This window comes from Hipposideros armiger, unplaced genomic scaffold (assembly GCF_001890085.2).
Source record: "Hipposideros armiger isolate ML-2016 unplaced genomic scaffold, ASM189008v1 scaffold_447, whole genome shotgun sequence".
NCBI lineage: Eukaryota > Metazoa > Chordata > Mammalia > Chiroptera > Hipposideridae > Hipposideros > Hipposideros armiger.
In genome coordinates, this window is record NW_017731797.1 from 384,429 (window position 1) to 398,793 (window position 14,365).

The window sequence follows — 14,365 nt, forward strand, 5'->3', positions numbered from 1 at the left end:
ACTTGGAGCTGGGCTTTCATGAGTCACCAGTGATGGCATCGGCTGCAGTGGGGCTGGCTGGCAGGTGGCATGCACTTTCGTGAGCTGCTGTGAGCCGCCATGAGCAGCCGTCCAATGACCAGCGAGCGACTGCCTCACCCGGGAAGAGCACAATGATGGTGCCAACTTGGGCCAGTGAAGCGGCGTCCTCCACAACCAGACTGAAGAACAAAAGGACAGCAACTTGTCTGTTCCCCTTCTCCGATTCCCCAACACTATTTCCCTCCCCCAATTCCCCAATAAAATCTTTATTAAAAAAAACAAAACAAAAAACTGCCCACTATACCCCTGAGCCTCCTCGACGAGGAGCAGACCTGGGATTCCCACCTGGCCGTTGACTTATGTGGCCTGGCTCCAGTTTTCTTCAGGTAGGTATCATGATGCTTACATCAGAAGACCTAAGAAATGGAGGACAGTGAAAACCCTTTGCAAACTGTAAAGTTCCAAAGAATTATTTTCTTCCCTGACCCAGTATGCTGAGTTTGATACAAGATTGTCAGAGGATGGCCAGCCTGGAAGTTGTGGAGAAAACAGAATCCAGTCCTCCCTGAACCCTGGTCCTGCTACAGCTCCTACTCCCCTTCCTCATGCCTCCCTCCTCAACGGCTCCCTTCCCCAGGCTTGGTGACCCAAGGCGACCTTAGAAGAAGGCCTTTCCTGGGGGCGTGACACCATGTTTATGCCATTCGTGGGGCTCCAAAGCCCTGGGAACCGGGAGCCAGGCAACCTGGAGTCCCAGCCTCGCGCCCGAGCGGGCGGCCTCCCCTCTGGCCGGCAGGTGGCAGCACTCACCCGGGTTGGGGTCGAGCTTCGGCAGCGAGTCCGCCGAGCAGTTACTAACTTTCTCCGGTTGGCGTTCCTGCCTCCCTCCGGGCCGCGGGCGGCCTCAGATCCCCCGCCGGGCGACTGCGGCGGGAGCGCAGACTCCGGGGCAGCGGAGGCGCAGGCACGCTGCTTGGCCCCGGGCGCTAATTAAAAAGCTGTATTGCTCGCCCGCGTCCTCTTCGCTGGAGCTGCAGGCCTGGCGCATTCCTGGCGCCGCTGGGCGGAGGGTTGTGTTCCCATCCCGCCCCCAGCGAGGGCTGTGTGCATGGGACACCGGGTTCCCACCCTCAAGCGGTGTGCTGGGACCCTGGGCTCCATTCTCCCGATTGGGGCCTTACCACCCCGGCCCAGAGCAATGAAAACAGTGAGGGCAGCAGACGTCCCTGCGTCTTGGTGGGAATTAAGGGGGCAGACAGACCCTAATCCTCATTTCCAGGGTAATTCGCAGTTTTAGAGTTTACAAAGCACGTTCACGCGATTATCTCCTTGAAATCTTCCAACTCTGTGAAGGAGGTAGGCTAGAATTTCCCAGAGGTTCAGAGATTGAGCCATGCGTGGGGTGCAAAACCCAATAGGCATAATGGCCAAGCTTCTGGACTCCCAGTACAGTGCTCCTACTACTACCTGCACTGCCCCCATTAATCACACCTTGGCTCTTTATTTAGGAGTTACTGCTTCTCATTCCTGAGGTGGGGGTGGGAGGGGCGGTGAAGGGAGGGGCAAGGGAAGGTCAGGGACACTCCATGATGAGCCTCTCTGATTAGAAATTGGATGGAGGAGATAGCCATGTTCACTCAGAGCCCCTAATTTTTGCTAAGGCACTTTAGGTCAGGAGGAACCAGCCCTAGGAACAGGAGAGGGAATGGGGTGGCAGTGATGATGGGAGGCCATCGGGACACATAGGGGTAAGCAGGGGAGACCCCCGGATATGGCAAGAGAGAAGGATTGCTTTCATGCTGCTTCCCAGAAAGGGGAGATGGGGCTGGTGGCCGCTCTCTCCCACCTACAGAGGCTGCACCCAGCTGGGGCCTAAAGAGCTCCTCTCTTGGCTCCCCACCCTCCCCTCCACTCCCCTCTCAGTCGCTCAGATTCCAATGCAATTTCCAGCTAACCAGCATGTCGATAGAACAAGTCGGGCAGCCGGATTGCTGGCCAATTACAGGAAATCATTCTGCTCCACAGCTCAGCTCCCAGGGAGAGGGCGGGAGGGAAGGAGGGAATGCGAGGGAGCAGGCGCGCCCAGCTCACAGGCTGAGAAGAGGCTTGGGGCAGGGAATGCGGCAGCCCCTGGGAGAGGCTGGGTGTGAGAGCAGCGGGTGGGGAAGCTTCTGGACCCAGCTCCCTTGTGATAAAAGAATGGTGCCCCAAGCCACAAAGAGAAAACTGAGGGCTGAGGGCCAATGAGGAGTGTTTGGAGTGGGGGGTGGGGTAGGGGGGAGGGGGGATGCAACTGCTTCAAATAGAAGTGGGGATGGTGAGACCAATCTTGCCCAGAGCCCTGTGTTTGGGAATGGGGATGGCACCCAGGCCTCCCTGGTTCAGAGGAGCCGTGCAGGGCCATCTGAGTACCTAAAAGCCGGGGCCCACATGGGCAGGACCTGTGCTTCCACACCAAGCCATAGACCCAGGGGTTCCTGGGGGGGCCAGGTAGAGCGGTTTTAAAGGGGAAGAGGGGAGAGGAAAGAGGCTTCAGCTTGCAGCTGAGTGGACCAGCAGCAGCCTCACTTGGTGAAGGGGTAAGTCTGGAAGCCATCTTTCCACCCCAGAAGGTAGGGCACAGAAATGCTGGAGGGGACAATGGCCGCCTCGCTTACCTTCCCAGCCCCTCAGCCTTATTTCCCACCTCTAGCCCTCAATGAAAGGACCCCAATTCCCCTCCATTTTCTATCTGTCTGCATCCACCCATACCCATGGGCCTGGATGCCTCTTTGCCGCCCCTACCCCCCATCTCCATCCCTCATCACATCTTTCCCAGAACTGTCTTAATTACCCCCCAGGCTGCCCATCCAGCAGCCCCTGAGATGCCCGTTTCCCAGCACAAATGTTTAGCTCCCCTTGCCAACCCTGGGGTCCCTCCCACAAAGTACTGGAAGACCCTGGAGGGACAGAAACTTCCCTATGGACTAACTCCATCCAGTGAATGACTATTGTTCCTATGTGTCTTGAAACCACCCCACCTCCCCCCCAAGAGGGAACTGTGACCCAGTGATCTCTTCCCTTGCTGGAACCTGTAGCCACCTCTCCAGGCCTTCTCCCCAATTCCCAGGATCTCACTGCTCTTTCCCCCAATTCCAAGCGCCTCTCCTTCAGACCCTTCCAGGGGTGGGGCCTGGGTTAGATTCACCCTTATCTCTTTGGCCAACCCAAGTGTAGGCACATGGGCAGACAAGGGAGAGGAAATGGTCCTCAGTGCCCGTGCCCCAGGCACCCTGCAGTGCTCAGAAAAGATGCTCAGTGAATGCTGTTGAACGGCTAGACCAACGTCAAAGTTCCCGTGGTGGGTGCACTGGAAGAGGGGGTTCAGCGCCCGAGGACTCCTCCTTCCCTGGGCTCCCTGCCCGAGTACACAGGATTGGACATTCGGAGTAGGGATGTTGGGCTGGCCCTGTTTGTGTACCCCGCTCGGCACGTAGTGGGCACCCTCAGCTCTGCCAAGCTGAGAGGTTCAGCCGCCGCTCGGGCTCGAAGCGCCACCTCCGTGGGTTCTCCCTCTGGCGCTGCCTCTCGCTGGCCGGGTGCCCAGGGCTCAGCGACCCGGAAGAGGGCGCCTGCCACCCCCTACCCTTGTCCACTGTGCCCGCCCCCTGCCCCCGCCCGGCGCGCAGTGCTCCGCAGCCCGCAGGCTCTGTGCCATCGATCGGGGCCGCGGGGACCCTGGCGCGCCGTCCGCCAACCCCTCGCTTTTCGCTTTTAATTGAAGTTTGTTTGAGCAGAGAGCGGAGCGGGCAGAGGCAGAAACCAAATATTTAGTTGCTGCAAATTGGCACCTCCAGATCAATTACCCGGCCTGTGTCAGGGCCTCCGCCGCCCCCCCTGCGCCCCGCGGAATCTCAATGCCGCCGGCCTCCATTCCCCCGCACGTTTCTCATCAGCTCCAGCCATACATCACCCATGGCCGCCAAAGGAACAGATTTTCAATGGGAAAAGTTCCCCGGGAGGTTCCTTTTTGTTGATTCCTGCCACTCCCTGTGCTGTCTGGTCCTCGCCCTCACCTGGCCTGTCTGATGGGGACAGCCCTGCAGTAGGTGTGAGCTAAAGAACTCCAAAGCCAGAATTTTGGGTCACACGGACTTGACCCAATCCCAGTAGCCTCCAACCCTCTGGGTGATCTAGGAGAAGTTACTTGTGCTTGCAGCACCTTGGTTTCCCCATGTGTAGCATGAGGCTCAACCTTCAACCTTGCAGAGTTGTTGTGGGGTTAATAACTAGAGGGACAGCGCCCTGCACTGGGCCTGCACATAGTGGCACTCCACAGACATTAGCTCTAATCTCTGCCATGGGTCAAATAGGTGCCCGAATGAAGTGAGGGATACTGGTTAGAAGCAACTCGGTGGAACTATCGGAAAATACCAAAGGGAAAGCAGGCGGCAGCCAGCCCCCCACCGGCCCTGGCAGAGGCTGGGCAGGCAGCAGGATGGGGGTAGGCTCCACCAAAGGGCATTTTGACCCCCAGCCCATGTACATCTAGAAGAGGAATTGTGGCACCAAGGATGGAGAGAGCTAGCTGGTCCTGGAGGTGAGCAGAGAGCCATGACCCGAGGCTGGGCCAGGGTTCTGAAGGTCACCCCTCCTGTGGCAGGGGTGAGGAGGTGAGCCTTGCAGAGAAATCGGGAAGCTGGGCTGTAGTTGAGGCTTGCCTTGTCCTGGCTGTATGATGCTGGGCAAGTTACTGAACCTCAGTTTTCCCATGTGTAAAACGGGGCTGACATCCTCTTCCCTCCCGGAGCATTTGTGAATGATAAAGGGGATGATGGACGTATGAGCAGAAAGAAACTCACCGACAGGCACTAAGAAGATGGTGGTGAGTTCACATGTGGGCTCCCATGCTCAACATTGCTTCCCTTCCAAGAGCCTCTGAAGGGAACTAGCGTCAAATAGTTTGGCATTTTTAAATGGCAGCCCGCCAGACAGAGCGACAGGCTTTCTGAGCTTAGAGCTCCGGGACCCCTTCCTTGCCCAATTTCTCCTTAAAGGATGGAAACCTCCAGGCTGTCTGCCCTCCTCCTGGCTTCCACCACCACCACTTTCTCCCTGCCAGAGACCTATGCCCCACCTCAACTCCTCAGAGCAGGAGACAGCCAGGCCTGGAGGAAAGCTTTTTTCCCATCAAGCTCAGAGTCCAGGTGGGAAGCGGAGGCTGACATGGAATCCAGAACCCCAGTGGGAAGTAAACTCACTCCTCAGCCTCTTGATTTTCCCAAATGTAGAATGTGATCAAAACGTGGTGAGCCATTCATTATAAGGTGATATTCGGACTGGTGGGTGATCTTTAGAAGTTACTGAACCCATTGGCCCACTTTCCACACAGGCTCCTACCCACCCTTACCCCCATCAGCAACAGGATGATCTCTGCTGGCAAGACAACCCCACCAGCTTCCTTGGGGACGGCAGCCACTATTTGTTAAGTCGGGAAGTCCTTCCAACAGTCTACCTTAAATCTCTCCCCACTTCCTTCAGGGAAAAGTTAAAGAATGGACAACAAAAGATAAATGCTTATGGATAGGCGATGCCACACTATTTTTTAAAAATACCCCCAAAGAGGGTAGGAATTACCTTCAGACACAATGCTCTTTGGTGATAAATATAGCTGTGTAATTCTTTTTTCTCCTTGGCAGAGAGAAAGGCTGAGGCTGGGTAGAAAGGCAGAGAGACCCGAAAATATAAATCAATATGTGACTTTAATATATGTGCTCTCGGTGTCTGTGTGTGCTGGGGGATTATTAGTAACCTTGATTCCAGCTCAGTGTCCATGTGAGACGGGGAGACACGCAGCCCCCAGGGAGGAGAAGAGAAATTAGGAAGCCAAATTCTTCTCCTGATTGACACCTGGGTAAACATTACCCCAGCAGAAGGGAAAATAAAAAAAGATCAATGCTGCGTATTTTTATCACGTTCCAGGGACGGATGGGGGGGACATTAAAGAAACAGTCCCCTAGCCTCATTGAATATGCTCCTCTCCAAGGAGGCAGCAGAAGGGGTGGAACCCAGGTGGAGGAGGCAAACTGGGGATCAGAGTGGGAGGGAAAGTAGGTGTGTCCCAGGGAGCAGTGACCATTGTTTCTTTTGCACTAGGGCACTTACGTGAATGGCAGCAGGTACAAAGGAGTATGCTTTTAATGACAGGACAAAGGCACCAGCTTTGATTAGACTTGGCTTCAGTGGAAGGCCAAAAGACATTAGTCTTAATGGGATTGTCAGAGGGATGTTTCCAGCAGGGAGAGGGTCTTCAGCAGGGGCTGGGGAAGTGAGTGGCTTAGGATGGGTCAGCGCCAATGTGGAGAGAGGGGTGTCTCTGAATTGTCTTGGAAAGTGGTCTCAGTTCTAGTCAGGAAAACCCGGTCTCCACCCCTTCCTGGCCATCTGACCTTGACTAAGCTATTTGACATCACAGAGTCTCACCTTCCTTACCTGTAAAAAGGAGGCAGGTAACCCCCACGGTTTTATTCTTTAATTAAAATTTTTTCAATTACAGTTGACATTCAATATCATCTCACAGATAGTTTAATGAGACTATACCCAACACTGTACAGGGGTGAGGGGCTATCGCTATCTAGAGCAACACTGTCCAACAGCAATATAGCGCAAACCACATATGCACTTTTATTTATTTATTTATTTATTTTTAAAAAAGATTTTATTCGGGAATTGGGGGAGGGGAACAGCGTTGGGAATCGGGGCAGGGGAACAGACAAGTTGCTGTTCTTTTGTTCTTCAGTCTAGTTGTGAAGGATGTTGCTTCACTGGCCCATGTTGGTATTGTGATCATTGTGCTCTTCCCGGCTGAGGCAGATCGGTTGCCGGCCATCGGATGGCCGCTCACGGTGGTTAATGGCAGCTCACGCCAGCTGCCGGCCGCTCATGCTGGCTGCTGGCCACTCAAGGTAGCTCACTGCAGCCCCACTGCAGCCTATGCCGTTGCCTGCGACTCACGGCAGCCCAGCTCCAGGTTGAGCTGTTGTTCACTAGCTTAGCTGTAGAGGGCGCAGCGTCACTGGCCCCAGTGCTATCCGAATCGGGGGTCGTGCTGCTCAGAGCTCGCGCTTCCAAGCCAACTCTTAAACAACGAGCCACTCTGCTGGCCCACATATGCACTTTTAAATGTTCTAGTAGCGACATTTTAAAAGTACGAAGAAACAGGAAATTAAATTATAGTTTTAAATGTAATCAATATATCTAAAATATCATTTCAACATATGGCACTAGGGGCATTCCAAATACTCAGTCGACACATGTGGTGAGTGGCCACCATATTGGACCAGCACAGATCTAGAATAAGAAGCCCATAGGATATGGGGCTTCTGCCTCTGTGACAGTGGGGAGGGGCCTCTGGAGGCAGAGGGCAAAGTGCGTGCCTGTTAAATGCAAGGCAGAGCACCCCTTTGTGTGTGGGGTGACTTTTATGGGTGCAAGGGGCCCACAATGCCCCACAGGAGACTCTCTGGGGAAGGCAGACAGATGGCAGTGGTCTTCCCTCAGCAGGCCCACCCTAGTTTTCTCCTGGGCAGGGCTGGGGCTGAGGTGGACGCTGAGCTCCCCTTTCTGGTACCCCCAGCACTTGGAGCAGCCTAGCTTAGAGGGAAGAGACAGTCAGCTGGACTTGGAAACTCTTTTCATTCCTGGTGCCTCTGCTTTCTGGCTGTGGGACGGGAGGCAAGGCTCCTCCTTGAGCTCTACTGTAGGCTATCAAATGGGGATGATCACGGTCATGGCCGCTTCAGCAGGGGCAGAGAGGTTTCTCACACAAAGAATGTATGCTTTGGAAGCTGTGAGCATGTGTGAGCAAAAGAGAAAGAGAGGAGGGATGGAGGGAGGGCAGGGAAGCCTTTTCCGAGGCTGCCCCTTCCTTGCTGGCTACTGCTGGGCATGCTCTTAGGGTCTGCAGGGACCACCCTACTTCTGGGGGAGGCGCAAGCTGGAGGAAGAGGGTAGGAGCGGAGGCCCAGCGAGGGTTTGATTTCCCAGGAGCCACACAGCAAACCCAGAAACAGCTTAGCAAAGAGCCCTCCGCCCTAAAGCCCTTTCTTCCTGACAAACAGGAACCTTGTTTCCAGTGCGCCTTGTGGGACTAACTAACCAGGCCATATGTGGTCCACCTTCCCTGACTTTGCCTGTTTTCTCCCTCTGCAACATCCTTCTCCATGCCCACTTCTACTTATTGAAATCCCACCCATCTGCAAGGCCTGGCTCACATGCCATCTCTTCTGTGAAGCCTTTCACAGCCTGCTCAGAAATGCCTGCCCGCCTTGAATTCATCTCCCATAGTGCCTTGCATGTGCCAGGCCCTGGACCCTTCCCTCTCACAGCCTCAGACTTTGGGTCACCAGAGACTGTACTTAGCTTGTTGCACTGGGGAAACTGTCAGCCCCTGGAGGGCAGGGTCTCTGGGGGGTGTCCAGGAGTCCTCTCTGAATCCATTCCCCACCATCACACTTCCTGTCCTCTTCACCCCTCCCCAAGGCAATTCCAAGGTCGGATGTGAGAATAAAAACAGATGAAACAACACTTTGCAAATCACAATGTAAACTCCGCTCAAGCGCTCCCCTCCTCCCAATATTCTTCCTGGACTCCAGCCCACCTTGGCCCTGGTCCCTGGCCCCTCCTCACCCCCTCTATCCAGATGTCCAGAGCCTGAGCAGCTCAACCAGAGCCGCCGTCTACCTCTGAGTGTCTCTCTACCTCTGAGTCTAGATCTTCATCTGTGTTCCCAGTAGACATCTGGTCTCCCCCTTCAGATGGGGATCCCTGGAAATGTGAGGACCTACCTTTTTCTGGTCTTTTCTCTTTCTTTCCTTTCCCCACTCCATTCAAATAAAGATTTCAAACAGCTTTCAGAGACACACATGATCAGATGAAAAATGAGAGCGGGAGCTGCGGTTGGATGAGGTCCTGATTCCTCCTTCCCCAGGCTCTGTCTCTAGCACCCAGCAAAGGGCACCTTTCAGAGTGGCCCATCAAGGGCCTTTGCTGAGCCCATTCGTCCTCCTTTCCAGGGACCTCAGGTGTGGACTTGGCCAGCACCCTCCTCCCTTGCCAACTCGACAAGCTTCACTGCCAACTTTGGCCCTGGCAGCCCCAGCTCACCCAACCCAGCCCTTCATGCTTTGGCTCTTTCTTCCTCCTGCCCCCATCTGCAACCACAGCACATCCCAGCTGTCTGATTAACTCAATTGATTAATTAAGCTCTAATGAGGGCTGTGACTCACCCCTGCAGCTGTTGACCAGGCCAGCTGTGCCAGGAAGGGTTTAGGAGGGCCAGGGGGCAGGACACCCAGTGGTTGATGCCACTGGTAAAGGAGGTACAAAGCTTGCCCATGGCTAGGTCTCCTCCCAAGCCCTCTTGAGGGGAGGGGTCTTGTGGGGTTGGGAGAGGAGCCACTCTCTTGGCCAGCCAGTCAGTTCCAGATTCGCACGTCTAGCATGAATCCTGCTGAAGGCAGGGAGGGCAGAACAGGTATTGATCGGCTGAGGGGTGCCCAGAGGGGACCAGACCTCCTCAGAGTATAACTTGGATTCTCGGGGCCTGGAGTGCCCAAGGCCTAGAAGGTACTGGCCAGGTGAAAGCAGGACACCGACTATCAAGGCCAAGCTTAGCCCTGCCAGCAGCTGCCAAGTCTGTGGTTTCTCCCACGCCCACAGCTCCTAGCCTGTGGTCAAGGCACTTCCCCGTTTGGCTGCTGGCTCCCAACCTCCAAGAACCACAAGAGCTGTGCAGAGCAAGTCCCCAGTTCCTGTTCCTCCCACCTCCAGAGTTCCCCACCAACGCTGATCACTGCCCCCCCCCCAGACTCTGTCCCCTTGTCTGAGGTGAGGGACAAATGCCCTCCATTAACAACAATAATCACTTGAATGGAATTTTCCAACTCACAAAGTACATCTATCCATTCTTCTCCTGAATCCTGTGAGGCAAACAGAACAGGAAGTCCATTCTAGAGATGAGGAAACTGAGGCCTCAACTTGCCCAAGATCACACCTGGTTGTTTCTTGCTTCCTAGCCTTCGAATTCATCTTGGGAAAACACACTCCTCTTCAGCTTGGAGGGCTTGGCTTAGAGGTCTCTTCAGCCAGGAAGCCCTCTGACTCCCCAACTGCAGATAAGTGTCCCCCTATCCTGTTATTACATGTTATAGTTGTTAACTTGTTCCCATCTGCACCAGGACCTGAGGGCAGCTGCTGCTCTGTTTCTCCCTCCTCATCCCTGGCACCCTGCTCGGGGCCTCCCATGAAGTAAGGACATAGTGAATATTTGCTGCAGGAAGGGAAGAAGGAAAAAATGAGTGAGCCACCACAGGTGGCAGATATTCTGATCCCCAGCCTGGCTCTGTGAGGAAGAACTCTGCAAAGGGCAGGACAACCCAGCGTGGGCATTTCAGCTATGGGTGGCAGGGAGGCCACTGGATCAGAGAGCAAGCAGGCAAGCCCTTCCCCTCCTCTTTGCAGAGAATGTGAGAGGATTGACCCAGGGAACCATGGGAGATGGAGGGTGGGCAGAGCAGGAGGCGGGGGAGGGTTTGGCTGTAGGTGTTGGGGCTTCCTACAAGGGAGACAGGAAACCTGGGGTGGAGACAGAGCTCTGGTTGGAGAGTTAAGACCTCATTGGAGTCCAAGCTGTGCTTAACGTCTCTGGTGACTTTGGGCATGTGGCCTCCCCAGTTGGGCCCGTGAATTGAGAAAGTCTGAAGACATGGGCTCTAGACTGGTTGGCCTCCCATGGTCTGTGAGCCCTGCAGCCCGAAGAGGCATCTGTGACCTGAGGAAGTGAGTGAGATGGTAATGGACAGTAGGAGTGACACCCCCGATGCCCGCAGCGAGAGGGGGTGATCACAGCCATGAGCCTCTGATCCCCATGAAGAGTCCCCACCTCTCCCCCTCAGCCCCTTCCCTGTCGCCACCCCTCAGATTCAATTTCTAGCTCGGCTTTCAGATCGAGCTCCAGCCAGTAACTTTAAGAGAGAAAATGATTATGTGATTATTTCAACCTTGCTCCAAACACTGTTTTAATTGGATCTGGGAAAAGGCGATTTGGGCACCAGCGGGGCCATGGATGGCAGGAGCACACGGGAATGTCAGGCAGGGGCCTGCTAGCTGGAGCCTTGAAGGGCGTAGAGCATCGGTTCTCAACCTGTGGGTCGCGACCCCTTTGGGGGTCGAATGACCTTTTCACAGGGGTCGCCTAAGACCATCGGAAAACAAAAAGATATTTACATTATGACTCATAACAGTAGAAAAATTACAGTTATAGAGTAGCAAAGAAAATAATTTTATGGTTGGGGGTCACCACAACATGAGGAACTGTATTAAGGGGTCGCGGCATTAGGAAGGTTGAGAACCGCTGGCGTAGATAATTCTGAGCCGCTCTCCCCAGGACCCCCACCCCATTCATCCTGGATCTGGGTGATCCTCAGTAGGAAAGGGAAAATTGATGGGGCAGGGGGTGGGGGTGGGAGGCAGGTGGCTTCCCAGGCAAGTAGGTGGGGGTGGGAGGGACACACAGGATTCCAGCAGCCGTGTTTCCTGCCCAAAGTCGCCCTTAGCCACTTAGAAAACTGCTTTTCTGCCAGTCTCCCTTCTCTGCCTCCAGCCCCAGCACTCCTGGGAGTAAACTTTTGCTCAAACAATAGCCCAAGGAAGCAGAATTGGAAAGAACATCTGATTTTCCAGAATCCCAAAGAGCCTTCTAGATGGATTTGGTGTTATCTGCTTCAGGGGTCGCCCTGCCAGCTTTCTCCCTATTAGACAGGTTGTTGGGATTTGACTGCATACTGACCTTTCTGAGCCTCAGTTTCCCCTGCTGTCAAAGAGAGAGTTGGTCCTAAGTGACCTCTGAGGACCCTCCCAGCTCCGAAGGAAGCCATTCCCGGTGATTCTGTGTGTGCCTTGGCTCTCATGAGGCTGAAGAAATTTCACCCCAGCTCCTCAATGGCCAGTCCTGTGGGGACCTGTGGGCTCCAAGCCTTACAGGGCCTGTCTGCCCCAGCAGCTAAGCATGCCCCTCCACATCCCTGAGCCAGAGCTCAGCCAGGTGCCAGGTAGAGAGAGTGAGCCTGGATCTGGGGCAGGAAGGCAGGGGCAGGGTGTGTCCCAAAGGTTGAAGTGTCAGAAGGACACAGATAAACGCCCACCTCTGGCCTTCCCAGGTCTGCTTCTAAAGACTTTTGTCCATCACCTTATCAAACCTCATGTCAATGTTTTTTAGAAAATTGCTTCAAAGCTGCCATTTTGGAGGTTGTGCTTTGGGGAGCTACCCCCACCAGGAGTGATTGTGCCCCCTACACCTTTGCACCATGACCGGGGACAGCAGTGGGGACTGGTCAGGCCCTCGCAGACTCCAGCATCTGTCAGTCATTGGCAAGCATTTACCGGGTACTTGGTTAGCATGAGTGGAGGGTCAGCGAGGCAGGCACAAGGGAATAGAAGGTGTTGATTAAATTTATTCACCAGTTATCGAACATCCACTGGGTGCCAGGCACAGGGCCAGTGTGGCCTTGGGGAGACAGACAGTCTGGTCTGGGAAACAGGACACCCCTTCCTAGGATAACCTGGAACTTTGAGACTTGGCAGAAAAGAAGATAAAGAAACGAGGCCCTGGGCACTCAGGAGCCATCTGCTTCCATAGGATGAAGTGCCACTGGGCTTCCTAAAGGAAGGCGGTCTGGGCGTGGCTTGGCTGTGGGGGTGTTGCTAGGCATTCTGAAGGATCACACAGCTGAGATGCCCAGAGAGGAGAGGCAGGGAGGGAGAGAAAGAAGGTAGCCATCGTTTGCATCTTATACCTCACAGCACTCCCGAGAGAGGCGGTGATCATTATCTCCATCTTACAGACTAGCACCCTGAGATGATCAGTTCACATGCTGGCTGGGGCCACACATAGCCAGGAGGGAGAGAAAGCGAGGTCTGCCTGTGCCCCACAGCCTATCTTTCCCAGCCTCACCTCGCCTTTCCTTGAGCTGCCAGCCTCATGCTGGGAGCACAAGCAGGCAGGAGCCCAGGGCTAGGATAGGAGGCCAGAGCTTGGGCATTTCTGGGATCCACGAGGATCTGGGAATAAGATCTGAGACAAACAGGACCCCAGCCCTCCAGGCAAGTGCCTGCTTGGGGGCAGGGGTTTCAAAGGCACAGCTCATGGGGAAAATTATATTGTCAAAGAGGAAAACCAGCACTGCCACCCCCCCCCTTCACTCATTAATTTCTGGGGAAGTATTAGCTGTCAGCAAGCAGGGCCCTCCAATTCAAATTACAGAATTTGAATTCTTAATTTCTTCTAATCCATCAGTGAGCTGCCTTCCTGGGCTAATATTAGCAGCACTGGTGAGGCTTATAGCAGAGTCATTGATGTCTCCCTGTCTCTGAAGAAAGCCCTAATCAATAGGGCTGGCCTGGAGTGGGCCCCTCAGTGGCAGGGACCCCCTCCCCACTTCCCAGCTGCCTCCAGTCCCAGGAAGAGAGCATGGAGTTTTAGGGAGGTCCCTGGAGAGACAGGAGAGCAAAGAAGAGATAGGGAAGATGGAACCAGAGCCTGAGAGAGACTTGGAAGAAGGGAGGGAGGGTGGGTGATACTTAGGGAAAGATAAAATTAAGGAGACTAAGAGAGGTGGAGGCAGAGTGTGATGGAGAAATAGCCAGAGGCCCAAAGAGATGGATGGAGAGTGAGGCGTAGAGGAGGGGCGGCCCCCAGGATTTAGGGCCAAAGCAACCCACACACTGACTTTGTACAGGGAGAAAACACAGTAAAGCAAAATCAAAGCCCCTGGGACTCCCATAGCATTACAGGGAGTGTCGTGTTCCACAGACAACACGGCCCCATGTCACTGGGCCCACTAATCCCCTTTGCCTCTGGGTGTTCTGGAGTCAAGTACTTCGAATCAAATCATACCTCAAAGGCTTCCTCTGCCAGGAAGCTCTCTTGCTTTCTACCTGGCAGCAACATCTCTTTACCCTCTTCTGGTTAGCCACTGGGGCCCTGAAGAAACCCTATACTGCTGCTTCTTTCTCTGCACAGGTGGGGAGAACATGGGAGATGAGACAGTCAAGATGGCTGCAAGGCTAAGCACCATTTGCATTTCTCTAGGATCTCTTCAACAAGGCCATGCGATAGCGACTATTATTAACCCCGTTTAACAGGTGAGGAAACAGGCACAGTTAAGTCACTTGCCCAAGGTCATGAGGCAATGAAGTATTGATGTCGAGACTTGAACCCAAGCAGGCTGACTCCAGGGCCAAGTGTTTAATACCATGTGATGGAATCCTGGAGGGAACCCCCCTGGGGATTGGATATGGTACAGTC